Source organism: Arvicanthis niloticus, chromosome 25 (assembly GCF_011762505.2).
Source record: "Arvicanthis niloticus isolate mArvNil1 chromosome 25, mArvNil1.pat.X, whole genome shotgun sequence".
Taxonomy (NCBI): domain Eukaryota; kingdom Metazoa; phylum Chordata; class Mammalia; order Rodentia; family Muridae; genus Arvicanthis; species Arvicanthis niloticus.
In genome coordinates, this window is record NC_133433.1 from 11,526,513 (window position 1) to 11,540,592 (window position 14,080).

General features: G+C 43.5%; 1 pseudogene; it reads right to left on the reverse strand.

Moving 5' to 3' along the window:
- Positions 1–10,945: 10,945 nt before the first annotated feature.
- On the reverse strand, positions 10,946–12,364 carry LOC143438481 (dolichyl-diphosphooligosaccharide--protein glycosyltransferase subunit TMEM258 pseudogene; annotated as a pseudogene).
- Positions 12,365–14,080: the final 1,716 nt, after the last annotated feature.

Genomic DNA, 14,080 nt, shown 5'->3' on the forward strand with positions numbered 1-14,080 from the left:
ACAAAAGATTATTATGATTATAGCCAAGATATGAAGAAAGGAATTAGTAGACTGAGAAGCCAACACACCTGAAGATCAGGTACACTTTGAGGGGACACAGAAAGCAGATACAACCATTAAGGGAACAGCCATGCAAGCCTTTAACCAGCTTTTCATCCAAGGTCAGCCTAAGTCTCACTTAGAAAAGCACCTCCATAAAGGAACACTATAGTTTCTCTTTTGGTCCCAGGGGTGCTGCATGAGCCGCTGGTTACTGTGCAGATGTGGCCAAGTCCCAGAACCACACCACACACAACCAGTCCCACAAATGGCACAGAAATAGCATGAAGAAACCCCGTTCACAAAGATACATATCTCTTAGGGGGGTTGACCCCAAGTTCCTGAGGAACATGTGCTTTGCCAAGAAGCACAAGAAAGGCCTGAAGAAGATGCAGGCCAACGATGCAAAGGCAGTGAGTGCATGCGCAGAGGCCATCAAGGCCAAGCTACCAAAGGGCCCCAGCCGCAATCTCAGCCATCTGGCTTTCATGCTCACCCCAAGCTTGGGAAGCAGATTCGAAGCTACATGGCCAAGGGTCGTACGCTCTGCCAACCAAAGCCCAATGTTCAAACCAAGGCAGAGGCCAAAGCTCCAGCTAGGGCCCAGGCTTCAGCTCTAGCCCAGGCTCCCAAAGGTGCCCAGGCCCCTGTGAAGGCTCCATAGAAAAGGCTCCTGCCAATGTGAAGACAGATGGACTGTGATACACCAACCTCCACACTATTTGCAGATGACCAGTGACCTATGCTGTTGTTACAAATAAACTTGAGGCAAGGAAAAAAAAATAGGAGCACAATTCAACTGCAGAGAGAAGGCAACTGGCAACCTAAGGTTGCAGGGTAGGAATTCAACCAGGTAGTGAGTTCTGCAGATAAGCAGCCCATCCTCGTGGCAAATGTCTTTGATCCCAGCACTTGGGAAACAGAGACAGGTGGGTCTCTGAGATTGGGGCCAGCCTGGTTTACAGAGTGAATTGTAGAACAGCCAGGGCAGCATAGAGAGACCCTGTCTGGAAAGAAAAACAAATAGAAGTGAGTTAACCATAAAGCTGGGAAGATTTTTTTTTTAATTCACGTTACAACCCAATAACAACCCTTCCTCTCTTCCCAGTACCCCTTCATGCAAATCCTCTCTCCACTCCACCTTCCCTGAGAAGGGGAAGTTCCCCTCTGGGTGTCATCCCTGTGCACTAACACAACACACACGTGGGTGCATGTACATGCACGAATGCACGCATGCATACACACACACACACACTGCACATCACTGCAGAACTAGGCCAGACTAGGTGCATCCTTTCCCACTGAGGCCAGATAAGGCTGTCCATTTAGGGACATGGGGTCCACAGGCAGGCAACAAACTCAGGGAAAGCCCTTGCTCCAGTTGGGAGGGAATCTGAAGACTGACTCTTTAAAGAAAGGCTTCTCAGGTCTCAGATTTGGCAGTAGCTATGCAGTCCCACCTCATCTCTGAAGGCAGAGGGGATAGGAGCTAAGCCTGAACTATAACACCCCTCTTGGGCTCCACTAGCCACTGGGATGGTGTGAAGATTCCAGAGTGAGAGCCAGCACCCTTCTCCCAACCCTACCATCACAACTTATCTTATCATTTGGTAATTCCTCCCGGTCAAAAGAATGGAATATACCTCCAGCCCTGGGTGGAAAAGGCATTCTGATCTTTCTGTGGAGAATAGAACATTTTATACTATTTTCTTTAATTCATCTGTGTCTGAAAATCACTTGGCCAAGAGACCACCCCATCTGGAAGTCTGAGGCTAATGCTGATAAAGTCACCCTCAAGTTCCTCCTAACTGTTCTTAAGTCTGTTTGTGAACAAAACTAAGAACCCAGAGGGAGATTTTATTTCCCCTATAATAACATTAAAATCAAAATTAGTTGTGAGCAAACAAAGTATTTTTCAAGCAATTTTTTTTTTCAAAATCAACTTAAGTCAAAGTGTTGGGAGGGGAGGAAACTAGTTAACTGAACACTTATCTATAATAGTACTGTGAAACATAATTTTTCAGTAATTTTTCAAAACAAAGTTTCTTAGACTTGTTTTCACCCATCCGCAGACAAAGAAACTAAGGTCCCAGAAAAACCTACTTCCCAGAATTAAAATCCAAAGGAGTCTCACACAGTGGTCTTGTAAAATATCTATCACCTGCACTGCCATTCCGACCATACATGGGTGCTGGCATGCTGTCTGCCATATTGGAGGTCTTAGTCAGGGTTTCTATTCCTGCACTAAACATCATGACCAAGAAGCAAGTTGGAGAGGAAAGGGTTTATTTAGTTTACACTGCCACATTGCTGTTCATCACCAAAGGAAGTCAGGACAGGAACTCACACAGGGCAGGAACCTGCAGGCTGAGGCTGATGCAGAAGCCATGGAGGGATGTTACTTACTGGCTTTCTTCCCCTGGCCTGCTCAGCTTGCTTTCTTATAGAACCCAGGACCACCCACAATGGGCCCTCCCACCCTTGATCACTAATTGGAAAAATGTCTTACAGCTGGGTTTCATGGAGGCATTTCCTCAAGGGAGGCTCCTTTCTCTGTGATAACTCTACCTTGTGTCAAGTTGACACATAAAACCAACCATTATACTCCCCAAGTTGCTTTTGGTCATAGAGTTTCATCCCAGCAATAGTAACTCTAACTAAAACAACTTGTAAAGAACAAATCTAATATTGCCATATTTGCCTTCAAGAAGTGATTTTGGTTTTTTTTTTTCTTTTTTTTTAATTTTTTTATTTTATTTAATATTTTATTTACAATTAAGATGCCATCCCCTTTCCCCATTTCCCCTCCCTAGAAAACCCCTATCCCATGCCCCCCTTTCCTTTTTGCTTTTATACATTTTTTTAAATGTTAATCAAAGGATTTGTAAGTTTGGTAATGCTCAATCAGAAGCGTAACCCAATACCCAACCTAGATATATCAACTATCTTTGACTGGTGGAGACACATGAACATCTGCCTCCATGCCCCCTCTCTCTTTCTCTCATCACCTAGCTTCTCCTCTCCTTCATCTTCTCTCCTTACTCCATCTCTTCCTCTCAATACTCCTTCCCACTTAGCTCCTCCTACATACCACTCTTCCTGTTAAAGTAAAACTTTTCTCTCAAAATACAATTAGAGCATACTTATTCCTAATTGTACCAGTGAGGTACAAGATAGTCCTAATACCCAGTCCATCATTTTGTTGACTAACCAGAACCTCAGAACCTCTGTCATCTCTTCTAACTAAAACACTTACTTTTGATCCTGGATTTTTTTTTTTTTTTTTTTGGCTTTAGAATGAATGTCAGCTGAAAACAATCTACTCAGATCTTTTCTCTCAAAGTAAATAGCCAGGATTGGCTATGAGACTATGGGTCTTCAACCCCATCAGAAATCCAGAATAACTGAGTTAACTGAAGTTATGGGAAGCACTAAACATAGCTTCTAAAACTTAGCCAATTTATAGAGACCTGAAAAGCCCCTATACTCCCGAAAGTTGGAGCATCAAATCTTCAGCCTTCTGGCCCAGAGTCATCTGACAGACCTTAGTGATGCAGGATTATTAAGGGCTGATTACTCTGTCTAGGCAGATATAATCAGTCGACTATTCTGCAAGTGTGTCCTTTTCTGGACAGTAATTTGTCTGTAGATGGAAAGAGGCAATTCTTGCCTAGTGGCTGTCACCACACAACTGGAGTAACTCCAAGGATGCTCATTTCTTCTTAGAATCCACGACAGGAAGCTGTCAGGAGCAGACAGGTCTTGAATCAGAATGGACATTAATATATAAATATTTGTAGCGTCAATTCTATGGACTTCTGATGTTTTGAAAACCAACTATACATGTAAGGTAACCTGGACTGTTGTCTGTTCACTCCTCTCAGCTATTTCTAAATAAAATATGGGAAACCTCCTAACAATAAACTCAAAGCCATGAATTTGCTATAGTCCCTTAACTCATAGGTTAACCGTCCCAAAACAGTTTAAAAAGTTAAAGAAGGACTGGGTCTAGGCCTTGTATTCCTAAATGTGTTGTACAGGCTCAATGCCCATGAAAATATCAATATTCATCTCACTTTTATAGTAATAAGAAGCTCGTACCAATGAAAACCTTAAATTTGAAATCAAAGTAAATTTTGTACCATTTAAGAAATTATAACTTCATCTTGATAATAATTATACAGATTTCTACCAATAGGTTATGGCTATGCAATAAGTCCTAGCTAATCCTCCCTGTTCCAACAAAACCACTACTTTTCCCTAGAAAAATAGACCATTATTAACCACAATAGTCCCCAAGCCCAGAAAATAGGGGCGCTGACTCTTCTTTAACTTCTTCAAGCTGATTAAGGGTGTTGAGATATTAGAAGAGGGGTGGGGGGAAGAGTAAGTTGATAATCCTCTGATGCTGTGTCTTCACTGTATCCAGATGGAATTCCAGGACATCTGAGGTTTGGGCAGGTCTGCTCAGTATGCTTGATGAGTAGATACACCAAGACTGTGTATTCTTCTGCTCTGCGATCTGCGCCCTCCCTAGGGTGCCTCCGAACTCAGTTTCCAGAGGGGAGCAGATCGGCTGGGAGACTGCTCGAGCCACTGGTATCCCGTGATTTTGTTTTTTAATGCCAGGAACTGAACCAATAGTTCTGCACGTGATAGGCAAGCACTCTACCACTGACCTGTACCCCTGGCCTTTATTCTATATTTTGAGAAACCCTTACTAAATTGCTCAGGCTGTCGAACTTTCCACCTTCCCACCTCAGCTTTCAAGCAACTGGGATTGCAGACCTGCACCACCAGATCCAGCAATGAACATCCTGTCTAGAAGCTAGTCTGTCACCATGAAATGGCTCTAACTATGTGCTTTTTGATCCACAGGACTTGAGCATTTTATATATCTTTAAGCAGCTCCCAGAAAGCATCTCCTACAAGACTAGCTTAGTATTGAGAAGGAAGCTAGGGAACTGATAACTAGGCTCAGGTGAGGGTGGGGGCTGGAAATGCTTCATTAGAAGGATGGAGGCGTCTGTTAATTTAACAGTGTATTAGTTTGCTAGTACAAAGGACAAAACTAGTTTCACATCTACGTGAGCAAAGCAAGCAAGCAAGCAAGCAAGCAAGCAAGGCATATCCAGATAACCAGAAGGGCCAAACGTAGGAGAAGAGTCAGCCAGGTGTGGGAAAGACAGTCAAGGAGTGAGTGCTTCCAGAAAATACAAAGTGGGGTCAATCTGTTCCCAGAAACTCAAAGTAGGTGAATTCAGCCACCAGAGCAGATACTACTAACCTTAGTGTGTATAATAGACCTTTTTAAAGTTTTTTTTTTTTTCATTGCTGTAAAAAAAAAATGTTAGCCATGCTAATTTTAAAAACACTATTGTAAGGATACATTTTTTTGCAACCTGCTTTCAATAAGGGTCACAACCTCTCCTCTAGCCCTCCACCCATCAGAGGTAGTGAAAAGGTTATTAGGATAAGGGAGAAGTGGACCTGTTCTTTGGCAGTGGTTTGGTTCCATCACAAACACTAAATACGATTCAGCAGCTGCAGACCAGTCCTCTACACAGGCGGACACCAGGCACAAACCAGCAGTTACAGTCCAGTTCTTTCAGCAAGCTGACACCAGGCAGCTGTAGTTCAATCTTGGAAGAAAATGCAAGGCTCGCCAACGGGCCTGAGGGAAGGCCTCAAAAGCGGCGAGCTGCCACAGGAACCTCAAGAGCAGTTCTTGATCGAGTTTCTCTCAATGGCAGCCTTATCACAAGTTGAGCTCCACACCACTACATAAGGCAAACCAATGTATTTGTGTTTTTAATGAAGAACAGCAAAGTGGAACAGACCAATCCAAAGCTCAGTGCTTGTCCCCCACTGTCTGTGGGGTCATATTTATACTGCTCCATTACAGGTCCTTCTACCTGTTGGCTATATCCAAGCATCTTTTCACCTGTGTCTGCTTCAGGAGAACAGTCATGTGTCTGCGTTAGTAAGACATCCTCTCACCTGTGTGCCCCAGCAAACCATCATTGAGCATAACTAATTTTCCAAAGAACTAGAAGTTTCCACTTCACACTATTTCTCTCATATTTTGGGGGGAAACTAGAGTTCCCGCCTCCCCCACCCCCGACCAAAAAAAAAAAAGAACCCATCATAATGCTGGGTATGGCAAGGACTCCATGCCAAATGGCAGGGTGCTTGTCAGAGAAAGCAGTCACATCTGGATAGAGGAAACCACAGGAGACACTGGTTAAATAAGCTCCTCCAGTAACTCACTCTAGGACACCAGTTTGTCCTTTAAGTGACCTAAGAACATCACGCTGGCCATGCATCTTGAGAACCAAACCTACATAGATTGTGGGAAAACAGACCACAGCAGTGAATGAGCACAACCAAGTCCCAAAGAGGCTGAAACTTGATGAGTTTCTTCTCTCTCTCTCTCTTCTCTTCTCTCTCTCTCTCTCTCTCTCTCTCTCTCTCTCTCTGTCTCTCTCTGTCTCTCTCTCCTGTCTCTATCTCTCTCTGTCTCTGTCTCTCTCTCTCTCTCTCTCTCTCTCTCTCTCTCTCTCTCTCTCTCTCTCTCGGTGTGTGTGTGTGTGTGTGTGTGTGTGTGTGTGTGTGTGTGTGTAGCCCTGGCTTTTGGAACTTTATCTGTAGGCCAGGCTGACCTCTATCTCAGGCATCTGCATGCCTCTTCTACCCAGGTGCTGGGATTAAAGGAAAGCACCACCACACTGGCTTGGGTAAGTGGTACTCTTGATAGTTCTGTAGGTATCTGCTTCATCATCTCTACCCTTACCACTCAGGATGGTCTTAAAAAGCTTGATCTTTCCTCGTTAGAAACTGAGTAGCCAGGGTCTTATAGTTTAATACTTGTGCTTCTCTGGACACCTGAAGTCTCAACAATTTGGCAACCTAAACAAGATAGGAATAATAGCAACACTAGTTGATCTGCCAATGTATGTATGTATGTATGTATGTGTGTGCGCTCGCGCGTGCGAGCATGCACGTGTTTAACAATAATAAAGATCTCACCCCTTGACAGGGTGCAGGAGAGCTGGCCCCACCACTCACTGGCTGCAGCACTCAGGAGAGCAGGCCTGAACCTTACCTCACTTGGGCAACAAGGCAGAGCTGGCCCTGCCACTCATCTGGGCAAAGCAGGAAAGCTGGCTCTGGTGGTGTGGGCAAAGGAGATCTGGCATGCTGACCAACTCAGCTACCACCCAGGCCAAGCTCCAGGGCTTTGAGGAGGCTCACCCCAACATCTACCCCATTTATAAACTGTTGTAGTACATGAAGGGGCTGGTTTTGCAGAACCAAAGCTGTAGGATCTCCATGACACAGGACAACAACAGGATATCCAAGAGGAGTCCCAGTGAGGATGCAGTATTGATAGTGTAGCAGAAGGCAGAGGCCTCAAACCAGACCAGTGACTCATTGCGATGAATATTTGTAAGTAAAGCTGTTTGGGCAAAAAGGTATACTGTGTCACACACCACAGCTTCCACAGAGAGATATTGGTTGGGGCAGGGGGCATTCAATATGCTTGGCCCAGGAAGTAGCACTATTTGGAGGTGTGGCCTTGTTGGAGGAAGTGTGTCACTGTGGGTGTGGGCTTTAAGACCTTCGTCCTAGCTGTCTGGAAGTCAGTTTTTTTCCTAGCAGCCTTCAGATGACGATGCAGAACTCTCAGCTCCTCCAGCACCATGCATAGATGTCTTAATGATAATGGACTGAACCTCTGAACCTGTAAGCCAGCCCCAACTAAATGTTGTCCTTTATAAGAGCTGCCTTGGTCATTGTGTCTCTTCACAGCAATAGAAATCCTAACTAAGATGGAGCAGGTGTTAGTTTTATGATTTGTTTTCTTTTGGAGAGGAGATTGCAAGAAAGGAGAGCAGATATGAGGGGACAGGGAGATGAGTAGGGTCAGGGTGCATGATATAAAATTCACAAAGAATCAACAGAAAGTTAAAAAAAATAAGAAAGAAAAATACATGAATTTGAGAGGAAGTGGGAACATGGAAAATATTGAAGGGCGGAGGAGTGAGGAAAGAATGTAAATGTATTACACACATTATTATAAATATACATATATAATTTAAATTAATTTAATAATAAGCCAGGTGTGGTGGCACATGTCTTTTTATTCCATCACTAGGGAAGCAGAGGCAGGTAGATCTCTGTAGGTGTAGGGCCAGCCTGGTTTACATGGCAAGGTTCAGGACAACATAGAGACCCTGTCTCGAAAAATATTAATTTAGTAAACAACCAAGAAAATGGAACTCTGCTTTTCTTATATATCAAACAAAGTGTATTTTTGAAAGATGCATTTGTGTTGAGTGCTATGTGAATTATTTTTCCATTGGCCTATTTACTGATCTCTAGAAGCTTGTGATTAAAAGAAAACTCTTCACATGTAATTAGTTTGTGAATATAGATTATATAGCTTGCTTTTCAAATTTTTCCTTCTCTCTCTTATTGACTTTCAATCATGATTTTAATTTAATTTTTTTTGTTTGTCTATTTACACATACTCTCACTCTGCAACCTTGAAATTGCTAGGTAGCCCACACTGGGCTGGATCTCGAGGCAATCCTCCTGCTTGAGCTTCCAGGGTGCTGGGAATACCGAATAAAGCACCACACTGAACTGCTCAGATCTGGATAAAAGGCAGTAAGGACTGGCTGTCATAGGATTCTGCAGTCTAAAGTCTAACAGATCAAGCTTTGTTCTCAATACAAGGAAGAGTGGAACCTTCCAGCCAAGAAACAGCCATGGGAAAAAGGGTTTGCAAACAGACTATTAGCCAGAAATGGTATCTGCTGAAGGCAAGTCAGGATGATGAGCTATGCCTGGTGAATAGAGTCTGGTAAGGGAACTTGATCAACCAGTGATGAATCGAGCGGGATGGGAAATTCTCCCAACTCAGGATTCCTGCTAAACTTTGGCCATGTTTGATACTCGCAGAAGCCCATAGTTCTCAGTCTGGTTGAGGGGCTATCTTCAAGGGACTGAAATTTGACCAAGAATCTTAGACCAGCATCTCTGTGGAGATGGAACCCTTTAGAGATATGGCCCTATCATCATTGACAGACAGAACAGTGTATACAAGGACTGCCCACTGGAGTTACTCAGCAATGTATAAAGACTTAAGAAGGAGAACAATTATGGAAAGAATTTACAATCCTAGCAAGCCCATATAAAAGACAGGCAACCAAGGTAATTTATTTATAAGTCGTAAGCCTAGATTGGGCAGGTTTAGGGCTATACTAACTTATTCCTCAGTTATTAAGTCCTTTGTTACTTGCTGTTTCTCCTGGCCACGTGCTCATCATCCATTTCCTCTCATGGCAGTCTTCTCCAACTTCAGCTTCTTTCTTCCTCTTTTTCCCCTCTACCTGCAATCCCCCTCACTCAATCCTCAAGTCCCACCCTTCTCCCTCCACTGCCCAATCACAGGCTCTAGCCTTTTATTGGCCAGTTAATTTGGAGAGCAAGGTCCACAAAGCATCATTTGGTACCTGTAAGGATCTGCTCCTTGGGTGGGAGCAACCACTTCTTGAGGAGGCAGTATTTAGCATTAGAATACAAGCAGTGTCAGACCAACCCAGTACAAAGAACAAAGATATTTAAATAAGGAAGTGACCCCAAAAAAGGGGGCTGTGGGAGTGGCAACAAAGCTGTTGGCTTTGGAGACTGGAGAGTTGGGCCTAAACCCTAGAGAAGTATAAAGTCTTACCTAAGTAACAGCAGTGAGCAAAAGAGTATTTAAATCCACTGCCCAACTCAGGTCCACAGGAAATGTAAAATCACATCTTCAGAGAAGAGCTGGTTTCCGTTAAGGTAGGAGGTAAAGGAAGCCTTGAGAAGGAAGTAGACTTGGCACAGCATGAAATAGGATTGGGTCTGTAAAAAATGGCAGGTGGAGGAAGGTGGGTGGGCAGAGTCAGGGAAGATAAGTTCAATCGAGAGTTATAGAGAGAGATTTTAGGAGATCAGGCATCCATGTTGAGTGATGGTGTGTGACTCTTGTCAATCTTCCTGAATGGCCCAGCCATCTGAGCCCACAGATCTCTGAAGTGACAATGAGAGTTGTGAGAGGTGTCACCAAGGAGTGGAGAGGCTCCTACCTCCAGAAGTGTTACAGTCAGCCTCCACCATTGGGGTCTCAGGGACAGCTGTGAGTCCAGAACTGACAATTTTGTGCATGCTCTTCAATCAGAAGCTTGGGCACAGTGTATAACTGCGTTTCGTGAAGTTTTAGGAGGATAATGGCAGGATAAACTGCTTGGCTGTCCTACTGCACAAAATTCATTCCTGTGAGCTCTAGATTAACATGGTGGTAGAGTATCTCCCGTTCATTTACCCATCTATGTAGCCATATACACTGCCACTGATCCATTAATCCATTTATCCCTATTTAAAATCAGAAATCATTTGTTCTGAGTTGAAATTCTTGAAACATTCTTAAAATATTAATGATTCCTGACTCATCTTCTCTGATCCCATTTTCACAAAACTAAGTCTAACCGGAAGCTTAAAAAGTTCATCTATTCCCATCTCTAAAGACAAAGATTATACCTTGTCCATTTTTGCTTTTCACAACTCTGTGTGTGTGTGTGTGTGTGTGTGTGTGTGTGTGTGTGTGTGTGTGTGTGTTCTCAGTTACTTTCCTTCCCACTTTGTTGTTGTTGTTGTTTTGGAGCCAGGCTCTCTTGCTGAACCTGGAGCTATAGTCAACTGCAGGTTTCTGCCATCAATACTTTCCTGACCGAGCCATCTCCATAGCCTCTTAACGCCTTCATATTCACTTTTTAACATAAAGGAAGAATTAAAAAAACAACAACGCTTTTCTTTCCCTGTCAAGTAAAGACTACATGCAGAGGTTTTTTTTTTTTTTTTTTTTTTTGTCACACATCCGCCTTTATTGTAAACAGCAGTGGGATATGTAGCAATGGTAAAAAAAAATTAATTTACAAAAGCAGAGACTTGGTGAGCTGCCTGGTGGGTACCCTTGGAGACCCATACGTAGATGCCAATCCAGAGCAGAAGGATGAGGTCTCCAAAGCCCATGAAAAGCGAGGCCACCAAGGAGATGAGGAGCTCTTTGTAAATGTCACGGGTGTACTTGGTAGAGGTGACCTCGTAAACGAAGAACCAGGCAGTGAAGAACATGCCGATGGCCAGAAGTACCACAGTCAGGTGAGGGAAGACAGCCGGGTTCACTGGGCTGGTATACCTACTCACGGCCTTGAGCTCCATTTTGCCCCGCACAGGATAAACCACCGACCCACCACCGGAAGAACCCAGACATTTTCAAAGTAGAAATTTATAATTTTTCTAGGGTCAGACAGCCTTCAACTCATCAATGAAAGCTATAGGATTCTCAGAAAGAAAACAATGTGAGGGAGAACTGGTGGGGTGTATCAGTTGGGAATGTGCGGGGTGCTCACATGGGCCTGGGTTCAAGCCTCAGCACCACATAAAATGGTGGGGTAAGCACATGCCTGTAATCATAGCACTTGAAAGACGGAGGCAGGAGGATTGAAAGTTCAAGACTGTGCGCTGAAGAGAGTCAAGGTGGCAGTGGCCACCGATACCTGGGGGACCTTACCTGAGAGACCTCAGAGATGCTCCAAGGAGCCTGAGAGAGCCATGGAGGATTGAGGGAGATGCAGCAGGGGAAGATGGGTCTGCAGAGTGCACAGTATCTCAGGAAAAACAGCAACAACAAGATAAGTTTTGTGGGAAGATGCTTTTAAAGTGGTCTCATAAAACTGGGGAACAAAAGATAGAACGGGGAATCAGAGCCACACGCACACACACACAGAAATGAAACTAAAGATGTATAGATAACTATGCTGCAACTGCAGCAGACAAAGAAGCACGTTCTTGCTGAGCAGGACCAGTCCTAGGCTCACCAGGAGGCTCGGCTCCTTGGACTAGTCAACAACATGGAGCTGCCTCTGCTGCTCCAGCTCTTTCTGCTCACCTGTTGGGGGGAGGACAATGGCCATGCATTGTGAGCCAGCAGGGCATACAAGAGTAGAGTGTGCAGCAGCCTGGAACTCACATAGACCCTACCCCTTAACCACTGCCCAGACACAAGATCACCCTGACTTTGGGCAACAGAAGGATATCCTAGATGAGTCCCAGAAATAGTCCAGTATTTATGGTGCTTCAAAAACCAGAAACCTTGAACCAGACCAATGATAATGCAGTAAGTATTTGTATGTAAAGCTGTTTGGGTAAATATATAAATATGTTTATATATAATATATACAAATATATGTTATTTATATAATAATATAATAAATATATTTATGTTATTTATATAACATAGTCTTATACAATAGTAAAACATACTATATAATGTAAATAATGTATGTATAATACATATAGATAGATAGATAGATAGAGATATATAGATACACAATAGTTTGCAATGCCACTTTGATGGATGAAGGTGCGATGAAGATGTAGGAAAGCTGGTGGAACAGACTGGTAGGGCCAAAGAGGGCCAGCGGGGTGGTGTGCAGCAACCTACAGCTCATGAAGCTCTGCCCCAGAAAACACTGCCCAGCTACACAGTCACCTGGCTCTAAACAAGATATCTGAGATAAAGAATGGTTCATTTTCTGAATTAAGCTGCCTCAAAAGACTTCCATGATCTGTGCTTCCACCCAAGACCATATTGGTGTCTGTGATCCATGCTGTGACTTGAAGCGTGTAGATGTCCGTAGATGTTGTTAATGTCTAGGGTCTGTACTGCTGCTAGAGGCTGATGTCTGTGATAAGTGCTGCCTTGGGAGATCATGTTGATATCCGTGATCTGTGCTTTGGCCTGAAGCTGTGTTACTGTCCCTGGTCCTTGCTGCCACCAGAAGCTGTGCAGAAGTCCACGATCCTTGCTGCTGCTAGTGGTTATAGGCAAGGAAGCTTCTTTTGCAGAGATATCAATGACTGCAGACTCATGATAGAGAATGAGAGACAATTATGGCTTCTGTGACAACCTCCACCCATGGCCCCAAAAGGAAACAATACAGACAGGAAGCCCTGAAGAAAATCCTTAAAATTTGTGATAACGATGGTGAAGTGTAGCTCTTCACAGTTGATGGCTTCTGGGAAGGGAAAGGGAAGTGGGGGATAACTCCATAATATTTAAGGGCCTAGCCATTAGGAGTCTGACTGAGCTCCAGCGGTTATACTGCCAACACGAATTGGATATGGTGTATTTTTTTTCTTTTGGGGGAAGGGCACAAGGATAGGAGGGTGGACCTTGAAAGAATGAGAAGCTAGTGTGATCAAGGCGCATTGTACAAAATTCCCAAATAATCAATAAAAATATTATATTAGAAAAATGATGTCTTTTTCTAACATAATATTTTTATGTTCACAGTCATCCTTGACTACAAAGCGCATTCTAGGCCACCCTGGGCTACATTGCTACATCAGACACTGCATACATATCTTTCTTTTCTCTCTCTCTCTCTCTCTCTCTCTCTCTCTCTCTCTCTCTCTCTCTCTCATACACACACACACACACACCACCACCACCACCACCACACCACCACCACCACCACCATACCATACTTCCCATACAAAGTTTGTTTTTTTTTTTTTTTACAAAGTTTGTTTCTTATGTCTATCACCCTACATACAACTCAAGTCCAAGTGGATCAAAAACCTAACATAAAACAAGATACACCAAATCTGATGGAAGAGAAAGTGAGGAATAGCCTTGAATGCATTGGCACAGGAGACAACTTCCTGAATAAAACACCAATTGCATAGGTATTGACAATTAATAAATGGGACCTCAGGAAAGTGAAAAGCTTCTGTAAGGCAACGGGCGCCAAAAGTAGAACAAAATGGTGGCCTACAGAATGGGGAAATATTTTCACCAACTCCAAATCTGACAGAGGGCTAATACCCTCTGTCAAAATATATAAAGAACTCAAGAAACTAGACACCAACAAACTAATCCAGTTTCAAAATGGGGTATAGATCTAAACAGAGAATTCTCAACAGAGGAATCTTT